The following is a 24235-nucleotide window of genomic DNA, read 5'->3' on the forward strand; positions in this document are numbered from 1 at the left end:
TCGTTCTATTAATTTTATTTTATTATAATGATTAACGGCACTGGTAGGCTTCGAACTTGCTTAAAAATTGTAAATATATCAATAAAATACTGTGTTCAACTGATACCGCTATATATTGTGGCTAGTAAAACTGAAGTTCAGTGCTTCATTTTAACCGTGGAAAAACACGTATTTTAAAGTTTTTTTAATCAATCAGACAATTTTGTTTCATCACAGAAAACTAGGATCCCTGAACATTAATTAAACAATGCCAGTTTTAGCACAGAACCTCATGCAACCCACTATTTACCTATTGTCATACGGAAAACCTACCATTTATTCCCACTGTTTTGTTTCTTAGCCAGTTTCTAACCCATAACCGTACTTACCTCTCACCATGCCTATCATCCATTAGATCTTCTTGTGAAGTACTCTGTGGAGTTTAAATTCCGAACTCATTTGGGGAATTTCATTATGACTTGGCCAACATATTTCCACATAATTTATGACACTTCAATTCTCTCTTTTCCCCACACTAAATTATTAGACAGTTTATAGCTGTATTATATAAAAGTTTACCATTTTAAAACATGACTAGCACTCCCATCCCATCAAACCAGTTGGTAACAAAAACATGAAACAAACATTTTCAGTAACACAATACATTTTTTTATCTGATTGATTAATAGATTGGCAGACTCAAAAGACAAAAAAGGTCCAACTGCAAGTGTTCTCTAAGCTTAAGTAAATACATAAAAACCTGTCTAAGCCTCAGAAGACAGAAGTAAAGATGTGACAAGCTTTTCTATGGATGTAATAATGAATTAGGTAGTTATTATTATGCAGTTCTACACCCCCTGGAATCTTGAGGCTCTTCTGTACTTGGACTCTATATTGCCAACCAACAAATCATAACTATTTTATTTGGTTATTACTGTTGCCTACTCATTTTTAATACCTTTTCCTTTTTCTAACAGTGTGTATTTTATTTTTACATTGATTTTCAATGTAAAATTATTTGAGCATAAAAAGGGATGAGGAGAAAAACTTAATGTATTTAAAGTAAACTGAAATTCTTTTAAAAAAGCAAATTAATATTCAAGATCCTATATATATAAGTCCTTGAATACATGTGCAGACGCACAATCACAAATACATACATCCAGCCAAAATATATTTTACTTGCCAAAACCTGGTTAAAGTTTCTGTGTTTTTTCATCTAAGCTGATGACATCACATACATTTGATGCTGAGATGGGGGAAAAAAATCCTTAAATTGCTTTAAGTGTGATTATGATGGCAATTAACTCCTGTAGGAGAAACAGAGAATCCTGATCTTAGGCCACAATAACTATCAAATATCTTATATTACAATGCATTTATTTTTAAGTTTTAAAATATTGTATATACAGCTATGTATTCTGCTTAGTGACACAAACCAGTATTTTTAAAAAAATTCAGTTCACTTTTAACCAATTCATCATTTGCTTATAATCTCTTTGGGACAGGGACAGCCTTTTGTGTTTGTAATGTTCCTAGTTCAGTGAGGTTCCGGTCGATAACTGGGGCTCCAAGGTACTACATAAATGACAAGTATCAGTAAAAATAACTTTTTGCCTCTTACTTGTTTTCTTTTAGGTCACAAAAGCCTGTGTTTGAATGAAAAGAACATTTTACCTTATATTAAAACGGTACAATGTTTAATACACAACCACAATTCCACCATTCTTCAGCTAACAGCGTATGACAAAATACATAAAGTAATTCCATATATTTCAAATGTCCACATCCTAGTTATTTCGCACTTTAACTATGATCATCTCCTCACAATGCATCATTCCAGACAACACAGCACACTGCCACTAATATAACAATCCTCACCCTCATTTTGAATGTGTCCCCTGCACACAAATATCCTACTTAAGATCCTATGCTGGTTTTCAAACTCCGGCGCTAAATTCTATTTTCACTATCAAAAATCTGTATGAGAGTGCCCCTGCTATCATTTGCATTTTGTCTCAGAACAAAAATATCAAGAAACCTAGAATATTCCAAATTAAGATTACACGTAAAAACAAGGTTACTTACCACTAACTGCTGTTCTTTGAGATGTGTTGCTCAAGGCCGATCCACTATAGGTACGTGCACACCTCCATGCATGGCTACTGGAACTTTTTTCCCCTTAGCAGATCCTGTAGGGCAGGCTCCAGCGCCCCCTGAAGCCCCACGCACATGCCGCGGTATATGAGCCACTGCTGGCCCTACGCCCCCTCAGTCCCTTCTTTCCACCAACTCTGGCAGCAGGGACGGGGGGGTGGGTTGCGGAATGGACATGAGCAATACATCTAGAAGAACATCAGTTACTGGTAAGTAACCTTGTTTTCTTCTTCAAGTGCTTGCTCATGCCCATTCCACTATACGTGACTCACAAGAAGAACCTTGGAGGTGGGCCAGAGTTAGCGGTGAGCTGCCTACAGCACAGCTCTGCTGAAACCCACATCTTCCCGCACCCATTAGACAGAGGCATGGTGGGACGTGAAGGTATGTGCCACCAGCCTGGCAGCTGCTCTACAGATGCCCCGTACTGGCACTTCCGCTAGGAAGGCTGTAGATGGAGCTTGAACTCTGTTGAGTGAGCTGTGGTGGCACCCAGAAGTGGCACCTTCACATGCTCGTAGCTGAACTCAATGCAGGAAGATATTCACAATGAAAATGCGTCCGGCGAAAACCAGTGAAACTTTCATCTGGTCAGCTGCTGCAACGAAGAGCTGCATCACTCTCCGGAACTGCCTCATATCTGATGTAGAAGCCAGGGCCCCTCTCATGTTTAGCTACTGCCGCCTTCTCTTCTGTGGTTCGGAGAAAAACATAGGGAGAATATATGTTGGTCACAATGAAACTGGAAAACCACCTTAGGTTGGAAGGTCAGGTGCAGCCTCAACAGAACTGTATCTTCATAGAATATAGTATGGGGGGGGAGGGGCTCCAAGGTCAGTGCCCTGATCCTGGAGACCCTCCTTTCCAAGGTAAACACCCCCAGGAAGGCCACCTTCCCGGAAGACAGGAGTAGAAGGCATGACGCCGTGGATACCAAGGTGGGGCCCCGTGGCCTATGAAAGGACCAGGTTGAGATCCCAGGGAGGCACCAGGTCGCAGACCTACGGATAGAGCTTCCCACCCCCTTCAGGAACCTAACTGACATCGGATGGGAGAACCGCAATCCCCCCTCCAGTGACTAATGGAAAGCTGACATGGCTGCTAGGTGGGCCTTCAGGGAGGCCACAGCCAGTCCCTGGAGCTTTAACTGTGGCAAGTACTCCAGGATCACCTGCACTGATGAGAGACTGGGTGGAATACCCCAGGACTCTGCCTGGCAGGCAACAGCCACTTCCACTTAACCCGGTACACAACCTGTGTGGAGGGCTTCCTGCTACTCAGCAGGACTCACTGGACTTGCGTCGATCGGCTCGCTTGTCATCCCTCGGCCACCAATCCACCACTCCACGAGGTGTCGAGGGTCCAGGTCTGGACACCGCAGGTTTCTGTAATCCTGGGATGGCGCTATCTCAGAGGCTCCTGAGGCGGGTGATCGAGAAGTCCAGCAGTATGCTGAACCCGTGCTGGCATGGCCAGGCCGGAACAATCGAGATGGCATCTGTTGAACCCCTCCTCATCTTTAGCAGGATTATATGCAGGAGGGGTAAGGTGGGAAAATGAGCATGAAGTTCTCTGATCGCTACAGATGGACGGCGTTGGCGATCACCCCACCCTTTGACCACTTGGAGAGAGCAGCCCCTCCAGATGGTTGTAGACGCCCTTTGTGGGAACAGCAATTCATCGTGGTAAGGAAGACCAACCCCTTGATGTGATCTGCCTTGTCGTTCCTCGCCCCCGGGAGGTGATTGCCGCCAGGTCCTAAGGACCGATATCTTCCCTTCATAAGGCTGACGAATGGGCTCCCTCCCGCCTGTCGATGCAGTACATGGTTGCTGTACTGCCTGTCAGCACCTGTACCACCTTGCCCTCAATAAAGCAGAGGAACATTCTGCAAGCCCTGTGAACGTTTCTCAGATCTTTACATTGGTGTGCCAGCACCTCTCCTCTATTGGCCAGATGCTTGGTAAGCCAAGGTCAGCACTGATATGGCACTTCACCCTCTGCCTGAGGCATCTGATATCAGGGTAAATGAAGGAGCCAGCTCCATGAACGGAACGCCCCTTCACACATCCCGAGGAGTTGTACACTAGTCTAGGGAGGCTAGGGCTTGCTGCTCTCTCCCCCTTTTTCTTTTCTTTTCTTTTTTTTTTTTTTTTTTGGGGGGGGGGGGGGGGGGGAGGCGGGGCCATAGCCTCTTGGTGTAGAAGTTACCTGCTTGGACTGTACACCGAGGCTAGCCGTGACTGAAGTGGCCTAAGCGTCAGGCTAGCTAGCCTCACCACATAGGTGCAGGCTTCCCTGTGACCTACTGTCGGCAACGTTTGGCTGTTGTCCCAGGGCATTTGTGCAGGTGGGCCATCCTGAGGGACACTGTCTCACAGCGCAAGAAGGCCTGGCCTGGGAAGCAACCGGTCATGCCGATGCATTCCATAGGCTGCACCTCAATTAACATGAACTTTTGTTTATTTTGTTTGTTTACCAGCAGGACCCATCAGCCCGGCTGCTCTGCCTATCCCTGTGGTTGGTGGCAACCACCACCAGGGACCTGGGGCTAGATGGTAAACAAGTATTTAAACCCCTTGGCTGGGCATAATACTTTTCTTGTCTCATTTAGGCATTGGGCTACGAAGGAGGGGGTTTGCCACGAGGCCCTCACTATCTTGAGCACCCCTTCACAGACCGGGAGGGCTACCCACACTGTGGGGGCCCACCGCTAGCACGTTAAAGAAGCTGTCTGACGCCCCTTTAGCTCCTTCGCCTCCAGCCCCAAGGTGGAGACCACCTCTTGAGCAGCTCCCAGTGTGCCCTAGAATCAACCAGGGCCTGGGAGTGTGCTTCATCCAGAGGGGGAGGGGGGGAAATGGTGGCCCTCTCCCTATCCCCGAGATACTGACTGCACCCCCGAGGGGTTGACGGACCATGGTCCGGTCCTGTCCCCCCCCCGGGAAACCCCATAGGCCTCCATACAACCATTGGGATTGATCACTGTCTCTGAGGCCACCCGGGGCTACCTGCGCCTGGAGCTCTGGCACCTTTCGTTGGTGGTCGCTCACCCAGACCACGGTGGGGCTGCCCCAAAGGTTCTCACTGTGCAGTACCGAGCCCCGGGGGGCAGGGGAGGAGGAGGAGGAGGCGGCAGTGCCCCGATCCACAGGTGCTCCGTCACTCCAGAGAGCATCCCCTCAACGTTGACAACTTTGACTACCAGGTTCGATGTGGGTGCCGCGGCTGGAGCAGGCGTGGGGACAACACTCCGGTGAGCTGGACTGACCAGAATGTCATCCCGGTACCGAGGACTTTGCGTTCTGCATGCATCTCAGCACTGAGTCAAACTCCGGCGACTGGGTTCTATGCAGCCTCCGTGCAGGGCGAACTCCGCGGTGCCGAGTGTCTCCAGCAACTGAGTTCGAAGGCACCTAGGTGAGGGGCAAATCCTCAGTACCGAGTCTGTCTCCGGTAACCGAGTTTGGCGCAGCCTCGGTGCCGGGTAAATGCCTCAATGCTGAGGCTGTCTCCGGCATCCGGATTCAGCACTGCCTCGACGCAGGGGGCAAACTCCTTGGTACCGAGACTGTCTCCAGTGACCAGGATCAACGCCGCATCATTGCGGGCGAACTCTTCGTTACCAGAGAGCAGGAATGGAGAGTTCCATCCAGGGAACGGCGCCCGTCAGGTGACCGTGAATGGTGCTGCCTGCTGGGGTGGACCTCACCTGGTGCTGGGGGGGAGGGAAGAAAGCGAGACCAGTATCGGGCGGGGGACTTCTCTCTCCGCCTCAATGCAGATCGGTCCAGCAACAGCAACCTGGGCTAACTTCTAGGGAAGCAGTTCTGCTCTATCCTAGGGAACTGGGGGTCTGCAGATCTTCCTCCCCATACCAGGGATCTCCTGAGCCACTCAGGGGGTCCTAACACAGGCTTCCCCCATAATACCGGCCCCTTCTCTCTCGTGGAGGTATGGGCGGCGGCATATGCAAGGTCAACAAGGCTCTTGCCGGCCAACAAGGCTCTTGCCGGCCAACGGCCTCCGAAGCGGACGGTGCCTGTAGGTGCCGAGGGGCTTCCCCACTCCCAAGAGTCGGGAGAGACTCCCTGACTGGACACGCTGGCTCAGGCAGTGGGTCTCCATGATTCGACCTCGGTACAGATCGGTGCTCCACCCCGCCTGCTTAGACGGTGCGGGGGAGTGTCCATGCTCTGAGCGCTGATTCAGTGTCTTCGCGGTGCCGAGTTGGGTCAGTGCCGATGGTGCCCTCTGCACCGACGGCACACTGGGTACCGCAGCAGAGCAGGTTGGCTCGGAGCCGGTCGGGGGTTCCATGAGCAAGGCTTTCAGGCAGATTTTCTGGAGGTCTGAAAGCCTTCCAGATCCATTCTTCTCCTTACGAAGGGCTTCCCCACCACACTTCAGGCAGTGGGGGTCACTTAGCGGGAAGCCTGCCTGCAAGAAGCACATGGCTTGAAGCCATGAGACCAGAGCATACCCGCTTCTGGTAAAGTCTCAGCCAGACTCTCTCAAAGTCTCTAACTACCACTAACAACAGTTATTAAGCTAACTAACTAACACAACAAATCATGCTTAAAGTTCAAAACATGGGGAAATAAGCACTTGCAATTCCAGTAACCGTCATGGGCGGAAAGAAGGAACTGAGGGGGCATAGGGCTGGCAGCACTTCATATATTGCGGCATGTGTGCAGGGCTCCATGAGCAAGCACTCGAAGAAGAAAAGACATACTAGAAATACAGTTATATTCAATCAAACAACCTAAACTCAGTCTCTCTCCTGGCTGACTTTCACCATTGCGCATCTTTTCTAGCTCATATAAAATGGAAACAATCTGATGATTAAGGAAGGTTCTTGTGGTTTTTTTATTTAATTAAATAATGACTCCAAGTATTCTTAGACAACTTATACAGCGTGAATGTATGTAGTTTCAAGTAATCTGTTTTGGTTTCTCAGTGGAGTCATATACATAGCTATAAAATTTTGAAAATACTGAAATACCATCGCTGATATTTAAGTTATTACCCTGATATAATGCAACCTCAGTTTGTACACAGTCCTAATTTGTGGATTTAACTCCTCACAAGTTCACAACCAAAGAAATGGCAGCAATAGGTCAATGCCAGGTCTCACAGGTGGATCACACATTTCAAAATCCTGTGTATTATTGGGAAACTGTCCTAAACAGTATCCAAATATCAGTTGTGGTGGATAAATAAAGCAGCCAGTATTTCTTGCAATGATATTTTCTTAACACAAATACTTTACTGTAATAATGAACAGCCAGATGTACTTTGATCTAAATATTACACTGATGTGCAGTCAGTCTGGAAGAGTAAAGTTCTATCATTCCACAATTTTTAGTCAATGATACAATTTGCATTTTTGAAGACAAGGTTATTTCCTGGTTTTCAGAAATTTTCTTTTTAAGCAGAGATCGAGCCTACTTGGGTGGGGGGTTCCAAACCAGTGGGCTGTAATCTGGTTTTGGTCACCACCTTGTTTCTAAGTGAGACAAACCACTGGGTATATTTTAGAGTTTAATATAAACATGTTATATAAGAAAATGTGTTTTCAATCACCAAGTTTAGACTTAAATAGCATGAAAAAAAAAATATACTGCCCAAAAATCTTCCTACTAAGGGAAGAAACTACATGGTACTGTTGAGTTGCACAAGTAATAGAAGAAAGATGATCAAGCCTAGAGAGAAAACAATGCTGCTTAATTGTAATACGTAGGCCATATTCTCCTCCCAGTTACATCACTGCAACTCTATTGACTTGTTTTTGTTGCAGCACTGTGAATCTATTGAAGAGAATTTGGCCTATTATTTTAAGTTAGTATTAGCTTTGCTTTGGCCTGAGTCACCTTATTTCTGTTCTTTTCCCCTGAAACCTGCTCTACATGATCTCTCCCTAATGACAAAACTAAAAGTGCCTCAGGCAAAGAGACAGCATGCAGAGTACATAAAGGAAAAAGTTCTCACAGTCATTATTTTAAAATTTAGCAACAGTATTTCTCTAAGATGGGTCTTTATTCCTCTCTTCTCCACTCCCACTGACCAGCTGATGCCCAAACCCATAACCCACTGGTTAGAATAAGGCAAGGTTCATCTTGTCCCCCTAACAATGAAATCTGGTCGAAGGAGTTTTATGGGTGGTTGTTATGAAGTACGTATAAAGGGACTGATTTAAATATAGTGAAAGTATTAAACACAAGAAAATAATAACAGAATGAGAGTGCTAATGCCATTGACTCCAAAAACATGACAAAGGAAGATAAATCAGTAAAATGCAAAATATTTCTTGAAAAAAGTGCATCTACATAATCTCAAATATGGGTTTATAGAAATGGAAGAGACTGAATCCAGGCACTAGTGCATAATTTGCAGAGAAGATCTGACATGAGTATGAAACCATCAAAACTGGAAAGACACTCAGAAAGTAAACATAATAAAGATGAAACAGATCTGTAGCCAGGAGGTGTGGCTTCCCTCCAAGATTGACGCTGAGGGAGGGCCATCCACCCTCTGATGGGCAGAACCCAGAAGTCCACACCCACCAGATCAGAAGCAGAGGGGCAGGATAGGATAGGAACCGGAAGTATAAGAGGCAAACCCAGAACCTCATTTGGGAAGCAGAAACCGAGAGAGACAGACACCTCTCCGTCATGCTGCTGGCCTCTGAGTCCACCAGGGACACCTGCCATTCCAGCAATGACCCCAATCTACCAAAATTGCTGGAGATGCCCAACAATGAGGAACCGCTGGGATTATCACTGGCTGTGTATTCCAAGGAGGCAGAGGACGACACTGGGACTCAGGTACATCTTGGGATGGAGTAGGAAGTAGCCCAGGGATAGCCAACCACAGTCCAGTTGTGCTCGTCTTGGAGAACCAGTTGCCACGTTTCAGGTGGAGCCCCGCCGACTCAGTGGTGAAGCACTCCACCACTGGTAGGACCCTGGGCTGGGATGCAGTGGAGTCGGGTGGGCCTGCATCCCCCCGCCACCTCTGGTGCAGTAGACTCCCCCACTTGGCCAGGAGGCCTGTATCCCCATTCATCCCCTGTGCTAGGGGCTATAAAATATTGACCTGCACTGCCTGAGGCCAGGGACTCTAGACCTTGCTCCCTCCGCCCTGCCTGAGGATTGGGGCCCCTAGACTCCTTGCTTGCTCCGCCCTGCCTGAGGGCCAGAGGCTACAGGCTGCTTATTTGCCTCCCCTTCCCCCTCCCCCCTCCTAAAGGTCAGGGCTCACGACTTTGGGACTACCATACTTGGTCAGGGAGTCCCAAGAGCTGCTAATTTCTGAGAAGTTGTTCCCGCAGGATGTAGCAGCCAGGAGATGTAGCCTCCCTCCAAGATAGACAGTGAGGGAGGATACTACCTCCCCCCCCCGTCCACACTGAAGTTCGCCTACAAAACCGAATTAAAATGTTTAGAGAAACTATTTTCAGATAAACTATTGATCAGTGTGCAAAACAGAAGCTGGCATCTGCCAAAGGGTATTAACGAGGCTTAATTAATGGGAAGGACAACCCTTCCCAGGAGGAGTCTACAGGATATTTCAATAGTTTTGTGTAGATTGTCTTGCACAAGTCTCTCCTGTGCTTCTGAAGTAGCCACTCTTCTCATGAAGTCCTGAAAGACATTAAAGTCTTTATGAGGAAGTGATGTTGACTCAGGTGTAATGGAGAAGAGGAAGATCTGAAGAGAGGATATCTAAGGTTTCCTCCCTTGAGTCCTCCTGCCCTGTGGGCTCCAAAAAGGAGGAACACCATTGTTTTAAAGGGGAATCCTCACTAGTAGCTACAGGTGCTGGAGAAGGTGACTTCCTTCTGGACTGTGTAGCTAGCAGAAGTCCAGAAGGCTTTGGAGTAGTCCAAGAAGGTAGTCCTGATATTGAACCACTCATAGTGGTGGGCACCATACAGAGGCATCTTTTTAAGAACACTGATCTTGCTCCATGGTTTGAGTATATCCAGAGAATGATTTATATGGATACCTAAAGGACCTTGGAGATATAAAAGTCCATCATGATCAGAGTCTGAAGAAGAGGAAATATAATGATCCTCAGTGAATGCGGGAGCAAATCCAGTGGGTGTTGATGGAGGTCTCAGCATTGGTGTCACACAATGTTGCTTCAAAGTTAGAGACGTCTATGAGGTATCTGATGGAGCTGGTAGAAGCAGACGAGATAGATGGAATACCAAAACATGAGTCACCATTGACGATACCAGCTGATCCACTGTGGGCTGGAAGAACTATGGTGCCTTGGTGCTGATGTAGTTGAGATAACTGTGATTGGAGTTGGACACAGAAGCAATGGTGAGCTCAGCAGACACACACATAACAGGTCTTTTGCTGTGAGAAAAGCTTGCAACGTGGATGGCTCTGATGGTGAAGATAAAAGCACAGCCATGAGACTGGTACTGGACACGAAGATGTCAGGTTCGAAGCTTTCTCCAATAAAGATGAAGGCACCAGTCTTGATGGCTTCACTGGAGCTGAAGAGAATAGTGCTGTCACAGATGAGTGTTGGTGCTTATGACTGAACCTCAACAGGATCACTTTAACGCCTTTTTGGGGAACAAGGAGTGAGAGTTGGATGGTCTTGAGATGGTTTTGAGCACTTCAAAGAGACTGCTGCAGGAGAGCATGGTGAACAATGTTTCTCACCCAAATCTGATTTTGGAGCCAGGGAGGCTGGAGGGGGGTCTCCTGGTGGAGCAATTCTCTGCTCTCTTGTGCCCAGGATCAGACTGAGGAAGGACACACTGGTGGTTTTTTTTTTTTGTTTTGGTTTGTTGTTTTGAGAAAATGAACTTTGAGGAAATCCCTCTGTTTCTTTGTCCTAATCAGAAATCAGATACATCCCTCACATGTCCCTAGACTAAGCTATCTAGGCAACTTTTGTGCCTATCATTGAAAGGGATAACTGGCCTACATGTGACACATTGTTTAAATCCTGGGGATTTCTGAATGCCAACTCCCCCCAGAAACAGCTAGTAACTAACACTACAGTGAACTAAAACTATATACAATAGGATAAACTCTCTTTCCTAAAGATGGCTAACCAAGGCTCAAGAGCAACAGGAAGCAACAACTTGCCACAGATAATAAAAGGAATGGAGAAGGAGATAGCAGCCATACCCCTTGTTCATGGAACCAGCATTATAAAGGATGGCAGGGACACAAATGTGCCTACTCATACTGCCGGCAAAAGTCTCCAACTTGAGCATGCTGTGAGCACACAGACTTACAGTGAAATGTATATGTGCACAATCAAACAATTTGTGGATTTTTTTGTCTGAGGCCTTGAATATTTAAGTCTCCCAGGACAACGTGTAGGGCATGATCTCTGACAAGGTGTCCATGATCTCCTTTATGAACTGTTTAGTCTTTGGTAGTCTGTAAATGAACATGAAATTTACGTTAGCTTTGGCTCTGGTTTCAACTGCAAGATGGATTAATTCAAGTAACCTTGTATTATCCAAGATATTTTTTTTCTCTAATTTTAAAACTAGAAATTTAAGTAGTGCCCACTTGCCTTCCTGTCCTGTGTGGATCTGTGATGAGCTCAATAACATGATGAGATGGGCTAACATTTAGCTCGTGGTGTCACCCAGGCAGGTCCTTGGTGATGGTGGCTATATCAGGAACTTCCTTCCTGATTAAATACTGTTTGCTAGTTGTTGACCACAGAGCTTGCACTAACCAGCACAAGCTTCAGTCTCTGTGGCTTCCTTGCAACCGTTTCTCATTGGGGAAAGGTCCTGGTTTTGAGTAGTGAATCAGCTGAAGGTATCTTATATCAGGCTTTCCAGATCTGTGCTGACCTCCCTTTCAGTGATTTATTTTGATCTGAACTACATGACAAAATAGGTTTTAAAGTGTATTTCTTTGAGTGGGAGGTGGGTTGTACCAGTTGCCATGATGTGACAAGTCTGTTTGATCCCATCTGGTACTGGTGTCAGTGTTGGTAATGGAAGCAGATGCTGCACTGTGGCCCTGTGTTGATAATGGAAGCAGATGCTGCACTGTGGCCCTGTGTTGGTAATGGAAGCAGATGCTGCACTGTGGCCCTGAAGTAGTGGAGGGTGTGTTGCTAGAAAGGAGACATACCCTAGTGCCCTGGCATATTGATTGTTTGTGAGAGGAATGAGATCAGAAATTTGAAAGGTGGGGAAGTCTGATGTCATGAATATCTGAAGGGAGCCCTGATCACTGCTGTTCCTGTTGGGATGGGAAGAGAGAAAGGGCCACGGTGCCCTGAGAGCATCTTCTAAAAGCACAAGCACCTAGGCACTGCATCAGCTCTTGCCAATACTGACTTATTTAATAACAATAAAGCTATCATAAGCCCATAAAAGCATGAAGTAGGGTCAATACTAAAAAAAGGACCTTAATACTTTAGGATAGATTCTGAAACATACCAAGATGTTAGGCTATTTCCCCCTGAACTACTGTTCAAAATCAAAAAAGGGATTCATCACTTATAAACTTTTTCTTCCTGGAAGGTATCATTTGATTAGATTCCCATTCTTGGCTATATTTCAATGTTATATAAAAACATTGTATTATATTTTTGGATCTCAACGTTCTAGCCAAAAGACATGTTGGAACTCCAGCTCAAAGATGTTTGGCCATGAGGCCCATTCCTAGCCTCACTATCAGGTGTCACTAGAGCCACCAGAGTGGCTGGAACCTGCTGCTTGGCTAGAGTAGCTGTCAGCTTTCAATAAAATATTCCCATGAAAGCATCGTAAGTTCCCTCAGTGAGAAAAACCAAGGGGCAGGAAATACTAAATATAGAACTATTCTTTTCATGTGTATTTTTTTCTTCCCTCAGCTCTGTAACATGGACAAGTTTATCCTTTCAACAAAAAAAACTGCTCCTGTCAACTTTTTTTTTTTGGGGGGGGAGGGGAGGGGGGGGCACAATATCAACTAATGATATTTTTACTTATCAATTGTAGTAAACATGAGCAAGAACATTTTGCACCAAAACTAGTAAATTTCGTAATTACAGGAACACCACACATAATATTGGTTTATAATGTTGTGATTATTGTATACATGATCTATCACAGCTAGTCAATTAGGTGACAATTTCAGATGAAGTTCCATGAAAATAATTCAGAAGGAAGGCCAGTTCAATGAAAACATCTACTCAATGTCCAGCACTGGTAAAAAAAACTAAATAGAAAGTTGTATTTTATTAAGAAAGAAACTTAAAACGTTATATTGTCACTAAATAAATCCTTAGTCCACCCTGACCTTGAACCAAAATTGTGTCAATACTAGTCACTTCATCTCACAAATTATATAGCAGCAACAGGAAAAGGGCTAGACAGAGCAACAGAAATGACAGACTTGTAAAAAGTTCCGAACAGTGGAAAAAATAAGAAAATTTGGACTCTCTAGGTTTATTGAGAAGATGCATAAGAGGTGAAATGATAGAAGTATAGAAAGTAACAGAACAGAGGTGGATGCTTCTGCTTATCCCCTTAAAATACAATAAAAAAAGAAAAGCCAATGTGATCAAAAAGCAGCATATTTGAAACTGAGAAAAGGAAAAAATACTATTTACAGCATGCATAATTAACCTGTGGAACTCAATGATTCACGGTGTTACTGTGGCAAAAAGCTAAGTAGGATTCAAAAAAGATTAGACACTTAAGCTAGTAAGAATAACTACAATACCACCAAACTTTTGTAAGTTGCAAGTTTTATAACATTTCATGCAAATCATGAATCCTCTGCATAATGAATAGGATAGGAAGAAACTTGTCTCACTGACATGTTATCCTACAGTGTTATAGATGCTGCACACCCTCTCCTGAGGCATCTGGTACTGATCATCATCAGAGATACCAGACTAGATGGACTTTTGGTCTGAGGTGATAAGGCAATTCTTTATTTCCAATGAAGGAAAACTGTGTAAGTGGATTCATATTTTTGAATTTGGTTAATTTTTCTAAGTTGGAAATGCAGCACAGAAGGAAAGTGTTTTAAGTACTCAAGATCCAATATTATATTTGAAGAAAACCTGGCACAGATTCAGAGAATAGGGATTGTGTGAAAATGTTTATGTTCCTTATTTTTTTTTTAAAAAAAAAGTCTAAGTTGTTTAACAATGCACTTAACTCTTAAAACTCCTAAGCAGGTTAGGGATTTTTTGGTTTTACCTTACCTCAGTGGGGTAGCTGGATAAACACTATATTTTATTTCAAATTTTCTTCAGACGATTTTCATCTGTATTTCCACTTCATTAATTCCAATATGATCTTATAGCAATGCATATTTCTATTAATCTGTAAGACAGGAAGAGGATTTGGCTTTGAGTAGAGAGCGATACTTTGTCAGTGCCTGTAAGAGAAATTACTGAAATGGTTTACAAGACATAATGTGAACTGATTACTACAGATTTATGTACAATTTCAGCGCTCAACTGCTCTCTACTACTGGTTGCTGTCCATTGCTTTCCAGAGAAAAACTCTAGAGCTGCCATATTTCCAATATTCTACACTTTTACAGATTTAATATATTAATAAATAACATATTACGGATACTCCAAAAGCATCTGGAATTTGTATTCTATTCAAATTAAACCTTTACAAAGAAAAATATTAACAACTTAGCTGATTCATAAAGAATAATATTTTATTCTCTAAGGAATTACTCCGTCTTGGGCAAAAAAAATTATTTTAAAAAAATAATGCACTGCTAAATAACTGAGGGGCAATTATTTTTTCTCTGAGCTTTTAATGTGCAATTAAACACTAATTTTAATGTATGTTCTTTCAGAAAACCAGACTCTGAAAAACAACTAACAAGTTTATTGGAGATGAACACAGACATGATTGCTTCCGAGACAGAAAAGCAAGTAGAGGAACTGACAGAGTGCATAAGAACTGGAAGAAGTTTACCGGCACCTCTCTGAGGGCTTGTCTACCCGTGCTGCAAGCCAGGATGTGAATCTACAGCACACTAGCTTGTTGCACAGCAACTTGCATGGACCCTGCTACAGTGCAGTGAAAGCCCCAGACTGAATGTGGCTTAGCATACTGCTATGTAGCTTGCTAAGCTACACTCGCAGACTCTGACTGCACTGTAGCAGTATCCACATGAAACATTACTCTACGGCAAGCTGATTCACTGTATATTCACACAATGGATTGCCAAGAAGTAATTTGCTGTGTGACCAAGCACCACATACTAGAGGAGAATAATGGAACCAAAGGAGACTCAAAACCCATCATCTCAGCTATATACCTGTATCAAGAAGGTTCACTCACAAAAATATATTGGATTCAAATAATCCAATATTCAGTTTCATCAACATAGGGCAGAGATTCAGGAAATCCCTGTTCAAGAATAATTTAAAGACATGCTAACTTTAAGCATGTGTTCAAATACTGTCCTCAATCATGGAGTGTTACCAACTCTGGCAATTTTATTACAAGTTTTGACACTATTTCTGGAAACATGAGAAACTCAGCTTTCATTTAAAATGTCTAGCCCTTATGGAGAAAGGCTTGAAAATATGACATGAGTGTCTTCTAAAGGACCAAACAACAGTAGGCAAATAAAAAGAACCTAACATTTATCATTATTTTTAAAGATGATACTCTAGTCCATCTCATGATTTTTGAAGCCTGATTCATTTTTGAATGCTTGAGCTTCGCAACACTACAATAGGGATGTACCAAAGCATGTGGTTTCCTTAGAAAGGCAAAGCTTCTATTGTCTGCTTTTCTTCCCTCTTCCTCCCCTAACACTCACAAGAACTTCTCCCATTACAAGGTCAAAAAAATAAATAAAAAAAAAATCCATCCTCAAGTCCATTTATAAGTGTTGTTTTTATCACAGTGAGGTTTAATAGTCTTGGGAATAAATAATAAATTTGTGTATAACAGGCAACCTGAAACTGTCCTGAATATCAGATAGCACCAGTTCATAAAGACAACTGTCTGATGAGCAGACAGGCGGACACTGGACTCTGTTAAATCTTCCATGGTTGAAATGAAGAAAAACTGACCCTTCCTCTGCGTTTAGCAAACCTTTGATTTCTTTACAAGCTTATAAAATCTACCAAGTGAACTCAAGTCTCCTTTCCCTATTCCTGACACATTATCAGTATCTATATTGCTGTAGTACTCCACAACAAGCTACTGTAAACAGAAAGGAGATGCTGTGGTTTTCTTGCTATCCTACTGCAACAGCAATAAATCTTAGATGTCAGGTCCCATTTATCCAATACTCAAGTTCATGCTATAGACTTAAAAAAGGTCACTGTTGAAAGGAAAAATATACAGGGATTTTGAACAAAGTTAGTGCTGCTTATGAGGTACTCTTGGTATTTTCCCAGTTTCTTGAAGCATTTATTAATTTTGTAAAAAAAGTTTACTTGCATTTCCTGGATCACATGCCCAACAATCCCACAACAAGTATATATCAACCACACAGTTCACCCAAATGAATCCTCAATTAAAACCAAATTATTCTCCTGTCTTAGACAACTCTACCTCTTCCATTACTCACTAAGCCATAGGCCGAATTCCACAATCCCACTTTTTAGACAACCTTCTGCAAAACCTCCTGGCTCTCTGGAGAACGAGCCAGTGTTTCAACTTAACGGTTTATTATTATGAGTACGCTGCCTGTATTACACACCAGCTTTTATTTCTTCTTTTTTCCAATCAGCTTCTAAGAAGTGCCATTGATTGACCTAGATTTAATTTGTTATAAAAATAATTTCAATTGATAAGAGTTTATTTCCATTTTAAGTATGAACACTAGGAATTCTAATAATTAATAATGGATTCCTTTTTTCTCCCCTCCTAAAATGCTGAAAGACTACCAATGGTGCTCAGATAACACAAATAGAACATGGATAAACATGAATTTTATGTGGGTAGTTATCTGCAAGCAGGAGAAAACAAAAAAGTTAAAGATCTCACTGATGATGTAACACCGAAGGAAACAAACTTAAATGTGACATACCAATTTGTAAGTGGGTAGGGGAAAAATGGGTGAAATTCTGGACAAACCAAGAATTTGGCACCATCCTTTTAAACGCGAAGCAATTATCAAAATAAAAATAATTTTGACGCTTCCATTCTCCTCCACTTTGTAACCATATATTCATCTAACAAGGAAATTAATCATTACAAAGTGAAGGGCTTAAAAACTCAACATACACAACTTGGAAAAACAATTGAAATACCAAAACAAAAGAAAACAGGAGGTAGGGGGCTCAAAAATTAAATTAGTTGAAATCAAAGTATCTTAACAAGCCTGTAAATCAGAAGGATTTACCAGAAGATCTCACTTCATTCAGCAACTGGATAATTCAGTGAACCCTGAACAAAATCTAATGAAATCAAAGTGCATTATCAGGCATAACTCATTAAGAACAGAGTGAAGGTCAACAAAGTTCACATTCACTGAACAGCTACATTACAAAACACTACACGGGAAAAGCAAAAGAAATGTCACAAAGCTGCTACAAGTTTAATATCATAAAACAGACAGCTCTTTCCATTCAATGACCATGTGATCTTTTTTGGTAAGATTAGATTAAATTTGAGGTTATTTAAATAAACAAGATTTTATTCGACTTCTGATAAGATTGCCAAATACAACACAAAGCCCAAATGTACTTCTATTTGTTCAGAATTGGATTCAGGATTTGGTAAAGATGGCAAACTAGACTCTGCTTCATTACTAAAAGGTAAACATCTGGAAATCAAATAAATCATTATTTGACCACGGCATTGCAAAATATCTAGTAACATTGTTTTACACAAGTTACATAAGTAAATTCCTAGATAAAAATCTAGATTAAACTTGCATTAAAATGGGAGTATATATTAGTAATATATGGATAAAAATTCAGTAATGTGGTAATTATCCCAAAAATATGCATTACTAACCAAGGAAATTCAGAGTTAAGTTGAAAAACTAAAGAAATCCAAACATATTAAGGTATGGAAATGTACAGTTATGAAACCCAAACAATCTTAAATCTGCCATGCAATTTCCATACAATACTGATGTGTGTTAATGTTCATAGAGCCAGGAAAAAGAAAATTATTTTTTAAGACATTAGATCCCCACTCCATCCCTTCAAAAAAATAAAAATAAAAAAAAGTCATTAGTAGCCAGAGTTAAGGCTGAATGGCTTAACTGTACCATTTCCAACCTTAGCATATTTGAATTTCTTTTAAATTGAATGCTAACCACAAATGTCCTGAATTTGTAACACTGACACACTGCACCCCCATGTACACTCTTATGGTGTGATTGTGTAACGTTCATGTTCACCTATACAGTGTAATTGTGTATTGTTTAATGCAAAGATGTCACGTAAGATTTTTTGGAATGCTCTTGGCATAATAAACATTATTGTTATAGTAGTATGTTTGTTGCAATGTCATGTGTATGGTTATGAGGCTTCGCTATGTAATATTCCCAACTACGTGTCTCGTGGCTTTAGACAGATCTAGGCAAAACTCTACAGAGCTGAAGGGCGGTTCACACCTCATTCGGACTTGTATAGCACAACCCACCTTAGCATTCCAGGAACAAAGAGCTGGCCCAGACGTCAACAAATCCACAAAAAAATCACAGTGACCCATGGCTTGGAGGGAACCAAGCACAGATACTCTTTGTCACCTGACCCTGAAAGGGGTGGGGGTGGGAGAGGCGAGGCCTCAAAGGGGGGCGAAGGAACATGTTAAAAAGGAGAGACATTTTGCAATTTCTCTCTCTCTTCCATCTCTATCTAAAAACACCACAAAGCAACTGAAATGCTGACCCAGGGGAGAGCTTGGCTGGACACACACCAGCCTGCCTGTGGTGAGAATCATCTAAGACTGTAAAGTTGCTGAAAACGTCACTCTTAATTTATGAAGTGATTTGCCTTTTATTTACTTGATTTACTCTGACTTATAATCACTTAAAATCTTTCTGTACTTAATAAATTTGTTTGTTTTATCTAAAGCAGTGCATATGGTTTAAGATGTGTTAAGACTCCATTTGAAGTGACAAAGCTGGTGCATATCAATTTCTTTGATAAACTGACAAACCAATAAGATTGCAGTGTACAGTGGGCAGCACTGAACACTGTAAGACAGCACTTTCCAAGGCTGCATCTGAGACTGGCGGTGGTGGCCGGAGTCACAGTAGTGCATTATCACAAGAGTGGCTGGCCAGAAGCACTCACTCATTTAATTGAGAGCAGCTTGCTTGCTATAGGCTGTATGTGGGCTGACCCAGGAGTGGGGTTTCACACAGTGGGGCAAGGTAAAACGGGCTCCAGGAATGAGGGATTGTGGTGACACAGCAAAACACCAATCCAGATTGTAGAGGGGAACGTCACAAACACCTATTATGGAGATTACTACAACATTCCTGAAATATTTTTTACCTTTAAATTACTCATATGTACCCAACCTCAACTCTAGTTTAATGTCGTTTTTAATCTAGGAATTACCTTTTTCCCCAAATTAAATATGAACACTAAAAATAAACCAATAAATAATGTTAGGAAATATTTCTAGTGATTTTTTTTTTTGCAATTAAAAGAACGCTTTTTTAAACACTTGTGGTTTCCTATTGTACCCAATGGGAATTAAGTTGATCTGCTCAGGCAAAATATTGCCCTGCTAAGGGCAGTTTGACTTAAGGCCACTAGCAACAGTTGGAAGTAGTAACCATTATTAAAAAGGTCATCTGAACTGAGGACATTTCCAGTCTCATTCTCATTGAGAATAGGGGATGGCAGACATTTTAAAACAGGGCAGTTTGTGACGCTGTGTAGATTGAGGTGACCATTTATAATATTTATATCAATATTGCAAAATTAAAATAATTCGTACAAGTACATGTCAGGTACCATATAATTCACTAAAAACTGAAAAACACATTTATATGTATGTGTAAATTTTGTATTACAAGTTCTAAATACATATGGAATATTTGTATTTCAACTTGTGCTGTGTTTCTGGGTGTCACCTCAGACAGGATGGCAGCAACACTCAGGCCTGGTCTACACTGACGACAGAGGTCGACGTAATGTCACTTATATTGAACTACTAAAGCATGCATCTACACTGGCACGTTAGTTCCATCGACTTAAAGAGTGGTAAAAGTCGACCTAATAAAACCACCTCCGCAAGTGGTGTAGCACGTAACTAGAATTTCATGGGTCCAATTTGCAGAGCGTAACGTAATTAGATGTTAATGGCCTCCGGGACCTATCCCATAATGCCCCGTTGTGACTGCTCTGGACATTTTTGCTCTGATGTTACGTGGCAGCTCCTCGCCAAAAACACGCCGCTTCTACGAGGAGCTGCATGCAATTCTTGGTGGTGATCCCACCACAGTGCCGCCACTCAGCATCGATACCTTTGCTGGATCCCAGTCCAGGGAGAATGATGAGGATTCTGTGATCAAGGAGGAGGAGAAGAGCAGGGTGCAGGAGAGCAGAGTGTCCATTCTCCAAGACAGCCAGGAACTATTCCTGAACCCAGAGCAATCCAGCCACACACAGGACAGCAATAATGATCCCAGGGAAGGCACATCTGGTGAGGTTTTTTGTTTTTTTTTCCTTCTTCTTAGCAGTTACGTCCTTGATACAATGTCTGAAATGGCCTTTTTAATGAGGGAAGGGGATTTCCGAGTCTTAGCGGACTTTCCTGGAGGGTTACTCCCGGAACAGATTATTTATGTGCAGTGGTATGCTCCGAGAATCATCCGCTGATATCTCAAGGAAACTTTCACGTAGGTAATCTGTTACCTTTTGCACAAGGTTTCGGGGGAGGACAGCCTTGTTTCTTCTGCCACGGTAGGATACTTTACCGCGCCACACTGCAATCAAATGAGCCGGAATCATGGCGGAACACAGCATAGCAGCATAAGGGCCAGGCCTGTACCCCACTACGTGCAGCAAATCTTCCCTTTCCTCCTGCATTACCCTCAGGAGACAGATATCACTTACAGTCACCTAGGGAAGACGACGCATGTTTAAAGTATACAAGCTATACAACTGATACCCTATACTTCTCTAGTCCCCTTTCTATGGTCATACTGACTCAGCTCAATAATTGTCCAGATATCGGACAATACAATTTACCCGCAGTGTCGTCAGATCAAGTGTGCCCACTTCATCCCAAAATGGTCCCCTTAATAAAACCGTGGCGCCCTGTCACTCCTCTCATACTGGACTTTTGAACTGAGCTTTTTAGAGATAAAAAGGGCCTCTCTATAGCAGAGTAAAGTGCTCCTGGCTTACCATCTCTGTAACAGCAGAGCAAACCTTCTGAGATGCTCAGAATGGAATGCTTGTCTGGCTGAGCCTTATGCACACTAAAGGGGAGTATTTTTTACATTGTTGCAGTTGCTTCAGTTTTCTAGGTCTGCTAACGATGGCAACGTTGCACATTTCTTTTCTTTCTGTAGACACCTCGGTCTTGGCCCCCTCAAGAAGTGCTGCAGAAAGACTTTCGCAGATTAGAAAGAGGGGGGGAAAAAAATCACAGGATGACATGCTTGGCGAGTTCATGAACGCCTCTGTGGCCTCAGAGACAGAGCTCCGAGCGTGGAGGATGTCCTTCTCCCAGAACCTGGACATGGACAAACAGAATCGAAGATCTCTAAAGGAGCAGGATCGCAGTACACAGCAGGAGATGCTACAAATCATGTGGGATCAGGCAGACATGCTCAGGCTGTAGAGCTACAGGAAAAGTGGCAGCAGGACAGAGTCCTTCTGCAGACCCTCCAGAATGCTCCTCCGCCTATCAGTTTGCTGCCCTCCCCCACGCCCAAGCAGTCTCAGAAGAGATTGGCCAAACTGCAGTATGTGGTGCACTCCATCCCCATGGAGGCAAGCAGAAAGACATGGTGGCCCCGCTGAGAACTTTACTGCAAGCAACCACACTACCCCTTTCAACTGTGAATTAACACTCACCCTCGCCCCCACCAACTGGAATATTCATAAATAAAATTTTTTAGCGTTTCAGTACACGTCTCTATTAATTCATAGCTTGTTTGGGGAGGGATTTGGAGAGTACGGATATCGATGGCAAGGGGGATGGTAAGGAGAGGCACAAAACATACAGAATACATTACTGAGTGTCATTGCAGAACCTGTTTTTCAATGCTTTCCGAAACCGAATCACTCCACGGTTGGCTCTGAGCGCATTGCTGCCATCTGGCTGCTCAAAATTGGCAGCCAGTCTTTCTGCCTCCACAGCCCAACCCTGGGGAAACCTTTCCCCCTTCGCTTCACACACATTATAAAGAACACAGCATGCATATATAACTAACGGGATTGTTTTTCATTCATGTCCAGCCTAGTAAGGAGACCCCTCCATCTGGCCTTTAAACGCCGAAATGCACATTTCACCACCATTCTGCAAGTGCTCAGCCTGTTATTAAAACACTCCTTCTCGCTGTCAAGGTGGCCAGTGTACGGCTTCATTAGCCAACAGAGCAAGGGGGTAAGCAGGATCCCCCAGGATCACTATTGGCACTTCCACATTCCCGATATTAATTTTTCAGTCAGGGAAGAAAGTGCCTGCCTGCATGTTCGAGAACAGATCCGAGTTCCTAAATATGCACGCGTAATGCACCTTTCCAGACCACCCCATGCAGATGTCAGTGAAACGACCCCTGTGATCCACAAGGGCCTGCAACGTCATTGAAAAGTACCCCTTGCGGTTTACGCATTCTATTGCAAGGTGGTCAGGCGCTAAGATAGGGATGTGTGTGCCATCAATAACCCCCCCCCCCCCCAGTTTGGGAAACTGATCACAGCAGACCCATCCACTATGTCCTGCATGTTTCCCAAAGTCACTACCCATCATAGCAGAAGTCTATTGTTGACCCTGCACACTTGAATCATGGCAGCTCCCACTGTAGATTTACCTAGTAGTAGTAATAGTCAGGGGTTGCCAGCTTCCACAGAGCAATGGCCACTCGCTTCTCCACCATCAGAGCTGGTCTCAAGCGAGTATTCACGCACTTCAGGGCTGGGGACAGCTCCGTGCAAAGTTCAAGGAAAGTGGCCTTTCGCATATGAAAGTTCTGCAGCCACTGATCATCATCTTACAGCTGCATAATGATGCAGTCCCACCAGTCTGTGCAGAACCGGCGCTCCACCAACTGCAGATGATGCGTAACAGCCTGCAGCGATGGGGAATTGTTCTGCTCAGTGGCTTGTAGCAGGGTTGTTTCTGTGATATTGCTGTTGTCTGTGTTTCGGGTTCTCACTCGCTTTGAAAATAATCCAGGATAAGCCGTGAGGTATTTGTGATGCTCACAATAATAGTGCAGAGCTGAGTTTGCTCCATGTCTCTGCAGCAATGGCGAGCGCGCGACGTAATCAAATGGTGCGAAAACTGGTTTCCTGTTTGTTTGGGGCAAGAAGGGAGGGGGAAGGAGCAATGCATTACAGGATAATGAAAATCTTCCCCACAGCCCCTGCGGCTAGTTGCACTGTGGGATAGCCACCCACAGTGCACTACTTTGAATGTCGACCTAAGCGTGGCGAGTGTGGATGCACAAGTCCAGTGCAAGGAGCATGGTGTGGACACGCTCTTGCGACTTCTAAAAATCGGCGAGTGAAAGTCAAAGTCGACTACACTCTGCAGTGTAGACATACCCTAAGCCTGTTTAATGGCACATCAAGGGAACTCAAAGGTAGTAAGAATCCAGTGAAAGAACTCAGGGGCTGCAACTTATGAGTCACCAGGACATGTAACAACATGTCCTAGGACAGGGGACTCTGGGGCTTTTCCATTCCATGTGTTGTGTGGTTGTGTTTGGAGCAAGCCACATGGCAAAGTGACATAAAAGGCAGCTGCACCATCCCCATGTTGTCTTCATTCCTGCTTCCTACCTCTGGATCAACTCATCTACAACTGAAGCTGTGAAACAAAGGACTGAAACCTATCCAGGTACTAGATGTACACCAGAGGGACTATACAAGCCTGAAAACTCCATAATTCTACTCAGAATCTGATACATATTGACTTTACAGTCATTTGTATGTATCTGAGTGCTTTGACCATTTAATATTTCTT

The 24235-nt window shown here is 43.4% G+C and overlaps 1 long non-coding RNA gene across 2 annotated transcripts in view; it reads right to left on the bottom strand.

The window, feature by feature from the left end:
* Positions 1 to 24235, bottom strand: part of LOC137156007 (uncharacterized) — a 103536-nt gene that overhangs the window by 26374 nt on the left and 52927 nt on the right. Inside the window, exons 2-3 of one of the 2 annotated variants that reach the window (XR_010920635.1) lie at positions 14338 to 14458; positions 10638 to 10648 (exon numbers count right to left, since the gene is read on the bottom strand). This is a non-coding gene — a long non-coding RNA (uncharacterized lncRNA). Of the gene's footprint in view, positions 1 to 10637; positions 10649 to 14337; positions 14459 to 24235 lie in introns of those variants that run through there. The other variant, XR_010920636.1, reaches the window with a different exon arrangement.

This window comes from Emydura macquarii, unplaced genomic scaffold (genome assembly GCF_026122565.2).
Source record: "Emydura macquarii macquarii isolate MOO-44397 ecotype Brisbane River unplaced genomic scaffold, CSIRO-AGI_Emac_v2 contig_1390, whole genome shotgun sequence".
Taxonomy (NCBI): domain Eukaryota; kingdom Metazoa; phylum Chordata; order Testudines; family Chelidae; genus Emydura; species Emydura macquarii.